Below are 10,380 nucleotides of genomic sequence, written 5' to 3'. Positions count from 1 at the left end.
AAACAATAGTTTTATCACTAACACTATCTTTTCGTAGGATCTTTCTGCTATGCAAGTTAGAAGGTTGTCGTTTGCTGGAAAATATGAATAAACTGAAAATATTATTAGGAAGCTTTTCGATGTAAGATTTTGCGTCGACTAAATAAACGTTTTATCCATCTAAAACACCTAGTAAACGGTTGCCGATAAGCAACTAACTATTGGCAGTGTTAATATCTCTATTTATGGTTTAAACATGCGCTGAAACAAAGCCATATATTTTATATATTTTATATATAATGTATCTGTTCGGACATTATTCCCCACCATCGATTCAGCAGTATGCTTCGATTTAAAATAATATTTTATAGATTTTTTTCTGATCTAAAGAGGAAAATAGGTTAGAAAAATGGCATGCACATGACCACAGAGACGGGACTCGAATCTGTAGCTAGCTTCTATTTTGGGAAATTGTTTTACCAATTAAACTACCCTGCATGTCAAAAAACACATGAAAAAACAGTCTAAAGATTGCTTCAGATAGAATTGGAACAAAGACAATTGCCTGTATTTCAGTTATTTATTATTGAATTCAAGATATTTTTTATACAAATGTAGCGTCTTCTTCATACTTTTAAGAAAAAATACAGATAAAATTATTCGTCACGGTTTCGAAGGAATTCTCAAATTTTTCCTGTAACACGGCTCATTAGGCGGCGCACACCTTCTGCGTCCATCGTTTTAGCTATCTTATTCCAACAGGTAATCATCTGATTGATGTCTTTGACAACCTTTCCTTTTGCCTTGAGTCTCCTCTTCACGATTGCCCAGTATTTCTCAATAGGGCAGAACTGGGGGCAGTTGGGTGGGTTAAGGTTTTTCGGAACAAACTAGACCCCTTTCTCTGCATACCATTCTTGAACGCCTTTGCTGTAATGACAGCTTGCTAAATCTGGCCAAAACAATACGGGATGGTCGTGGGATCGAATAAACGGCAAAATTCGTTTTTGGAAACACTCCTTTTGGTATAGTTCCGATGTCATTGTCTTATTTGTAACGAAAACTTTCGTTTTTTTGCCACAGCTGCAAATGCCCTGCCAAATCATAAATTTTCTTGCAAATTTGTAGACAAAAACAAATTTAAATTTGGCTGGAACATCCCCCCGAGTCGTTGCCAAGTAAAATTTTGACCTGGAATTTGCCCGAAGTCAGCCTTGACATAGGTTTCATCGTCCATGAGAAGACACCCGTCGAACTTGGTCAGCCTGGTCATATAGTTTCCGAGCACGAATTTTGACCACACTATTCTTTTTTATGGTCCGATTTGGCTGTTTGCTAGCTCGATACGACTTGATTCCTTCCCGGAGTCGAGTTCTCCTCACGGTACTATGGTCAAATGGAATTGGAATTTTTTGGAATTTTCTGGTCAAATCACGGTCCGACAGATTAGGATTCCTCTTAATAGTCTTCAAAATCTTACCACGCAGTTTCCGGTCGACAGTTCCACTTCGACGATTGGCTTAAGGCTTCCGAATCGTCGTCAATGGTTCCTTATACCGGTATTTTTGGGCAGTTTCAGCTGTTTAGCTAGCCTAGATGCAGACCACAAAGGATTTTCCAAATAACTGTGTAAATTTTTTTTCCCTTCTTTCGGCTTCCATGTTGATTGTTTACAAAGTACAGTCGATTTGCGGAATGTCAAAAATCATACGTGAAGCTGACCAAATTCCCGACACGTGGGCGCAAAGAACTTTCAAATCCGTTCACCAGGAGCGCCACAATATGAGCAAAAGTTTGTTCCAATTCTAAATGAAGCAAGCTTCAATTAACGAGTAGAACCGAGCAAGCATGGTGATGCGACTAATAGTTGATTACTTATGAAGGGGTTGCCATAGAAATATGACTATAATTGAATGTTGTGACCAGGATTGCAAACGGTACTGGAGAATGACACGAAACAGCAGACAGTCAAACCGTACAAATGACAGCATGCTTTAACTTTTAGAATTTTGATGTTGGGTTTGTTTTTGCAGTTCGTGTAATTTTGGTATAATTTCCAGCTGGTTGATTTACTCCAATGCACTTTTTCGATCAAACAATTTAACGAACTAGAATTGTAGAAGTAACAGGAGCGCAGTCTCTGCGGTAAGATTTCTAGTATTTGCGTAATACCAGAAAGACTGTGCTCCTGCTTCTTCGTGTATGAAATTTAAGTAAATAGTTGTAATAATTTTGGGATTGAATTTTTACCATACCAATTTTTATCTCAATTTTCAAAGCAGTTATAAATATCATGATAATATATTTACGCATGAGGATTACTTAACGCTGCTCAAAACCGAAATTGAATCGGTAATGGAAACACTGTCGCTCACACTTAATTTATTGCCACCGAGCGGTCACAGCGGATAGGACAGTTCAGTTATGAAAAATTCTCGAAAACCATGACTGAAAATGAATACATCAGCTACCTATCCAGCATGAACGTACACTACCACAAAACGAACGCTGTGGCTTTGACTAAGGTGAGAGAGTGCGACAAAATTAACTGCTCTCAATATTGCTGTCGTATGTCGTGGCTCTTATGATTGCATCAAACTCTCGTGTGATTGCGTGTTGGCTACTGTTGAATGTAGCAGTCGCGCGTATCGTTGGCAGTGACTGTCATATATTTGGCGACAGTTTAAAAAAATGTCAAATTTTCGCACTCTTGGTTGACACCCGAGTACAGTGTTTTCCTCGTTAGATACTGATCAAATTGAAAAATAGTTCAAGGCGGCTCTACGTCTTAACCAAACTAAAACAAATCATTGAAAGTTAATAAATGTTTGATTTGTCCTTCAATAAAAATAGGACTATAAATGAATGCTGTGGCGTCCGAGAACAGTGAAGCATGCTCAGTTCTTCTAGTCAATTGGGCTGTCTCTCCATGGGTTTTCATATTCAGGGTAGTTTAATTGGGAAAAAAAAATTTCCCCAGATAGGAGCTACATACCTAGAAATAATCGTGTAAATTTACGTCTTCTGACACCGACATATACGAGCGTCACAAATGACTTATTTTTACAGTAGATCTAACACATATTGAATGCATACTGACATATTTTTAAGTATTGAAGCATGTAATTATAAAATTCAGTCATTTTACGAATTATGTTTGTTATTACACGTGAAATACCAGCACTCTAGCCCTTTACGAATCTACGCGTTTGTTTGTCACTGATGGTGTATTGATAAATAGTCGATGTGTCATGCCTAATGTCAACCAATTAAATCTAAAACCGCAGGTGAACTAGCACGGGAACTTATTTAAAGCAATATTATTATAATTAAGCATAGTGAACTAAAACTTAACCTATATAGCATTCAATTGAAGTTTAATAGCTCTTCTGAAATAGTAAGTGATTGAATTATTTATACATTAAGTGGTTAATTAACCGTTGTTGAATTTGGTAGGTGAAACCACATTGTACTGCTTCTGATCAGGAGCCGATTGCCGTTTAGGACAATACCTTTCATTTGCGTGAGTGATATCACAATAGTTGTACCGCGTTGATTATAAAACCTGATATTTCAGATATTTGATACACTCCGAGTTGATAACCAAAGGCTATAGCAGGATAAGCATGTAAAATCTGCCCCCAAAGGGAATTCATATCGTTATACCACATTCGAAAGGTCATAGACTGTAAACAAATTTCTCAAAGTTTCAACCCTTTAACTGACATATTGACGGAGCAAGGGTGGTTCTATTGATTTTTGTTTTATTTGATTTTTGAAGAAACTACTCCTCCGAAAAATTTGTAAAAAATCAGGCATATTTAAGGCATTATGGGGATGCTTTACAATTTTTTTCAAAATTTTTGAAGATGTATTTCTTTCATTAAAAAATACTAGAAAATTTTGAAGCATATTTTTTCCCTCTTCCAATTTTTGCACCACCCTGGATTTTTTAGTGATAAATAAAGAATTTTTGGACATGTTAAAATGGTATATTTTCATATTTTTTAAAAATCAAAATATTTAATTTTTTTCAAAAAAATAAATAACAGTCGACCATGCGTTCCCATCAAATTCTGAGAGAAGGGAACGCAGTCTCATTTTTAAAAGCTTACAAGTACTATATCGAGTACACTACAAATTCGACTGGATATTTGGGAATCCAGCGCCGTTGCTGTGAATGCGTTATTGGCAATAGAACTGTTGGTTGCTGTTCACATGAGGTCACCATTATTCACTACCTTTCCTTATGCTCGGTTTTTATCCAGAATTGTGAGACCGGCGAAAATATTGTCAGAAATGCTTAAATCAGAACAGCTACCAAGTGACGATGATAATTCTATAGAATAAACGAAAAGAATCAGAGAGAAAATGTGTGCATTGAAACAGCAATGTATTTTTATAACATTTTTATCCCATTTCCTATTTAAATGAATAATACAGTCAATAATTTTCAGAAATTTTTTCGTGACCTTTCTTACATGGAACTTCTTAATCATTTCATAAAGACAATTGAAGTTTCAATTTAATAATTGACCCTTTTGAGTCTTAGTTCTGACTCCTACTGCGCCCATTAGTTCATCCAATAGCAAAATTTTATTAAAAATGATGTGCTGATAAAAAACTCCAACAACAATCAACAACAAAATGTATAAAAATTTCAGCTTATTTTATAATTTATAGCAGTTCATCGTTTGGTTCAAATAATATGATATTTAAAAAATAAGAGGAATATGCTTTATTAAACTCAAATTGTTGTGACTATATTAGTATTATATTAGGATAAGAATTCTATGTAAAAGTGATGCTACGGCGAAGAACAACTTATGTAAATTGCCTTAAGAAATAAACGTATTTATGGAAAAATAATTATAAGAAATCGATTCCAACCTTCATCAGTGGCCACTTTTGTTTGACACCAATATAAAAAAAGAAAAAATTAAATTCACTGCTGTTTCAACTCGCTATATATTTAGTGAAATGTACAGAGCTGGCAAAAAGAAAACCGCGTTGTACGAGACCCAACAGTGCAAAACGATTTGACCATTTCATGAAACATTATCGAATCATCGAATTATATACAGTCACCCGCTCTAGTTCTTGACTACCGTAAACGAACTGCATATGTGTGATACTCGCAACGTTCATATATTACTACCATTCATATATAAACCACATACCAGTAAGTTCTTGCTTTGTAGCTTTCTAGGTTGTACCCGAAGTATGATCGTGTATGTATTATGCAAAGGTTGATACTCATTTCCTTCTTTTCGTTAGTTTGATTTCTAAGCCCTGCGCTTGAGTTGCATCATAAACTACTAGAACAAAGCACCATGCGTTTCCCTTTTAAGAGAACTTTATGGGAACGCATGGTCGACTACTACTAGAAACTGCTAAGATAAAGCACCATGCGTTTCCTTCTCTCAGAATTTGATGGGAACGCATGGTCGACTGTTATTGATTTTTTAGAAAAAATCAAATATTTTGGTCGTCCACATTTTTAAAAAAATATGAAAACATACCATTTTAACATGTCCAAAAATTCTTTATTTATCACTAAAAAATCCAGGGTGGTGCAAAAACTGGAAGAGGGAAAAAATATGTTTCAAAATTTTCCAGTATTTTTTAATGAAAGAAATACATCTTCAAAAATTTTGAAAAAAATTGTAAAGCATCCCCATAATGTCTTAAATATGCCTGATTTTTTTCAAATTTTTCGGAGGAGTAGTTTCTTCAAAAATCAAATAAAATAAAAATCAATGGAACCACCCTAGCTCCGTCAATATGGCAGTTAAAGGGTTGAAACTTTGAGAAAATTGTTTCAAGTCTATAACCTTTCGAATGTGATATAACAATATGAATTCCCTTTGGGGGCAGATTTCACATGCTTATCCTGCTATAGCCTTTGTATGAATATTGAGAGAAGAACACTAAATTGTAAGCATTGAAGTTGCATTATAACCTGGAAATAATGTATACCATTTTTCAGCTTGAGCTGACAAAATAAACTTGTCTGCTAACAGAAAAAGAATCCTCTTGTTTACCCGAACAATGTTCTTATGATTTGAGGTATATGTGGTTACGTCACCGGTAAATTTCAGAATTTATTGGTGTGTAGCTACGGGTTCCAGTGCCGTCTCTGCGGTAACCTTAACGCGGTTTTCATTGCAGAGTTGTATGCGCATTATATTTTCTATTCGATTTTTCTCGTTAAATATTGATCAAATTTAAAACTAGCTCAAGGCGGCTCTACGTTTTAACGAGACTGAAAATGATAATCATTTTAAAGATTTATAATGATTATTAAATTAAAATGTAGAAAAAGTTGGTGATTGCCGATAATTTGCCAGAGAGCAGCTCGATATTTCTCTACATTGTATACAACATCGTCAAACTAATAAATGGTGCTACAAGAAGTCGTTGCCTCTTAATGCATGAACCGTGAGAGAATTTTTCTACAATTCTTCTTTCCACCTCATACTTTTTGTATTTCACGGCCCTTAACAAAATAGATACAGGATTTCTACGATCGGCGTAGTGTGGAGTTTACCAAGACAGAATCGCAAGTTGACAATTATCGCAGAAGATCGAATCGATGATTCGACTTGGTGGTTCTCATACTAGGTTGCAATATTTCAAAACTCTTGTGTGGAGCATTCACAGACATTTTCGTAGTCACAACTTATACAAAGGTTATATGCACATAGTTAGAATAAGCGGCAACCTATCACATTGATTCTATCGTAATTATCCACTGCCCGTATAGAATCGGATCGCGAAACGAGAATGAGCGACCGTTTAATGCTTCAGAGCGAATCCCCATAGCAGCATGTTAACCTGTGATGCTCAGACAGGTTATCGAGAGACATTCGCTCTTGCACTGGTGTTCATTCTATGTTGCATGAACCATACCTGTTTTTTTTGCTGAAATGATATCCGTCTATCTTTGCTGGCACTGATTAAATCGTGTGAAGAGTTGCTAGAGAGCGTTCTTTGATACGATAAAAGCCGTCTTTGAATGTAGCATTGGGAGGATCGAAAATCTTGCTCCCCGATTAAAATTAGTTGATTATGCCAATAATTTCTAATGCAAATAATATCTCGTTTTCTGTATTTTTTTATATTTTTTATTGTAGTCACCTTTTTTCAGTTGATACTAACCTGTAAAAGGTAGCTGTTAAAATTTCATGATATTCTATTCATTAGTTTGTGAGTTATTTTTCTAAGAGTGACGCTAGCTTTGTTATTTTTAGAAAAAAGAAATCAATTTCGTGTTTTAATTCCACATTGCTTCTTGATGGGAAAAAATACCGTTCAAGCAAAGCAATGGCTTTGAAAGTGTCGCGAAGACTCCGCTCCATTAGAAACAACAATAAAACGTTGGTTTGCTGCCTTCAAACGTGGTCGTAGAGGCACCGATGATGCAGAACGCAGTGGACGTCCAAATAAGGCGATAACACCAGAAAACATAAAAAAATCCACAAAATCGTTTTGAATGATCGAAAAGTGAAGTTGAGTGAGTTAGCTCACATTGTAAAGATATCAAAAGAACGTGTTGGATTTATATTGTATGAACTTTTGACTATGAGAAAGCTCTGTTCAAAGTGGGTGCCGCGTTTGCTCACTGTTGACCAAAACCGAGCACGTGTTGATGATTCTGAGTAGTGACCATGTTTAAACGTAACAAACCCGAACTTTTTGCGTCGATATGTGACAATGGATGAAACATGGATTCATCATTTCACTCCGGAATCAAAACGATCGTCATCTGAGTGGACAGCAATTGGTGAATCTCGTCCAAAGCGCCCGAAAGCACAACAATCGCTGGAAAGGTTATGGCCTCGGTATTTTGGTATGTGCATGGTGTAATCTTTATCGACTATCTTGAGAAAGGCAATACCATAAATTGTGAATATTATATAGCGTTATTGGAGCGCTGAAGGCTGAAATTGCAAAGAAACGACCGCAAAGGCAAAGAAATAAATTTGGTTTCATCAAGACAACGCAACGTGTCACAATCAAAATTAAAACAATGGCAAAACTACATGAATTGAACTTCCAATTGGTCCCACATCCACCGTATTCACCAGAATTGGCTCCCAGCGACTACTGGCTGTGCGCAGACCTGATAAAACTACTCGTCGTAAAGAAATTTCGCACGAATGAAGAGGTTATCGCTGAAACTAAGGCCTATTTTGAGGCAAAAGATTAATCGTTATACAGAAGTGGTATTGAAATATTAGAGCGACACTAGAATGAATGCGTTGTTCTTTATGGAGGTTACGTTGATGAATAAAGTTAATTTTGAACAAAAAAAGTGTTCTCTTTGTTAGGCCCGGGACTTTTCAGTCGATGTGTTCTAACACTTTGTATAGTGTATAGTGTTTGTATAGCAGCTGATCGTGTCAGACGAGCTATGGAAAAAGCGCATTCATGCATAAAAGCAACGGTGTAATTAAATGATTTGCTGTACAGATTGATCCACCCGTATTCTACAGACCTGGCTCCCAGCGACTATTATCTATTGCGAAACCTGAAAAACTTTCTCCAGAGAAGAAAATTTTCGTCGTATGCTGAGATCTTTGCAGAAACGGATGCCTATTGGCATCAAAATGTTTGAGGACCGATGGGTCAAGTGTATCGCCCTCCATCTCATACTGAAGAATAAAAAAATTTTCACGGTAAAAATCAACCTTTTTCTTTGTTAGGCCCGGGTCCGCTCATTCCATATAGTAGTATATACGTTCCTTTTCCCCATTACACATTACAAGTAGGTTTACAATTTTACCTATAAAAAATCACATAACCCTAATCTTAATAACCAAATCATATATATAATAGAACTGAAAAGTCACTACTTGTGACTGAAAATCTATCTTAAATCTTAACAATAATTTAACTCATATTGCAATAAATAATACATTTAAGAAAACAAGTTGGGGCGATTCTACCGATCCGATCACCGAAGCACCGTCTTTTTCTGTTTCGACTGAGTCGGGTATGCAATTTCTTAAACCCGAACCTGACTCGTACCCGTTAAAAATTGAAATCTTTATCCGTACCTGTCGGGTTCGGGATCAGGTCGTGTTTCGGGTACAGATACCCGAAACCCGGTCATCTCAACTGCACATTCACAACTTTACTCGTTCGAAGTCCTCGTGCACAAAAGGTCTCAAAAATCTTTTATTTTAAATTTTCTGAATAAATTCCGGGAACTTTTTGATCAAGATAGTAAGTACTGCGCCCAAAATAGTTTTGATTACGGTAACATCTGCAAGTATTCGTCGTTAGACTCATGCGGAAAAGCGAATATTTCTTTGAAATAATGTTGTTTCTTCCAACGATGAGAAAATAGTTTAATCAAAAGAAAAAAGGCCCCGTTATTGACTGGTCGGAAGATGAATCCTATAGAGAATTTTTGGGACTCTAAGAATTGTAAAGTTTCTAAGCATGCTCGTACAACCAAGCAGGATCTGATTCGAATACACAATAAACCCTGAAAAAGTTCTCTTCGCTAGTTTTTTCAGGTTTTATTGTGTATTCGAATCAGATCCCGCTTGGTAAGTAAAAAGTTTGAGAATTGCATTGACAATATGCCTCGTCGTATAGCAGTGACCAACAAAAATTCTGAACTTACAGCCCCTGGCCATATTATTAGACCTATGCTGGAAAATAACCTGTTTGCCAGCTTAAATATATAATGCTCATTATAGTAGGTGTTAATTAAATGATGAGAAAGCCCACATTAGCTCTTTTCTTGGCCATCTTTAGCAGCCAATACAATTCTCAAACTTTTGCCTTTCTCATATAGAAAGGCTATAAATTTCTTTGTGAAAAACGACTTTTGAGTCTAGGCCCTGAGAGCAGAGTGTCGTATACTATATAACTCAGTTCATCGAGTGCGCAAAATGTCTGTGTGTAACATATATGTGTGTTTGAGAAAAATATGCATTCATTTTTCTCCGAGATGGCTGAGTTGATATTTACAAACAAAAAGGTATTAATGTTCTAAAGAAATTTGTAGATTTGGTATAGATCTGACTTCGATTCAGGAATTACAATGATAAATGTGCGAACATAATATGCCCTCACTTTTCTCCATAGTGGCTTAACTTTTAGCAAACTTAAGCTCAAATGAAAGGTACAATGGTCCCATAAAAAAAAATTTAAATTTGGTATAGATCTGACTTACAGGGCGATGAGTAAAAAAATTGCAAATTAAAAAATTTATCAGGTGTTCAACTTTGCTTCCGCCATTTTTTCCAAAAATAAAAGCTTTATTGCGAAAAAGTGCTTACAGATGTATAATTCAAAGTATTGTCCGTCGCTATCGACAACTTTCTTCCATCTTTCCGGCAATTTTCGGATCCCGGCTCGAAAAAAGCAGTCCTATTTTGACGC

This window comes from Malaya genurostris, chromosome 2 (genome assembly GCF_030247185.1).
Source record: "Malaya genurostris strain Urasoe2022 chromosome 2, Malgen_1.1, whole genome shotgun sequence".
Classification (NCBI taxonomy): Eukaryota; Metazoa; Arthropoda; class Insecta; order Diptera; family Culicidae; genus Malaya; species Malaya genurostris.
Note: the sequence above shows the minus strand (reverse complement) of the source record.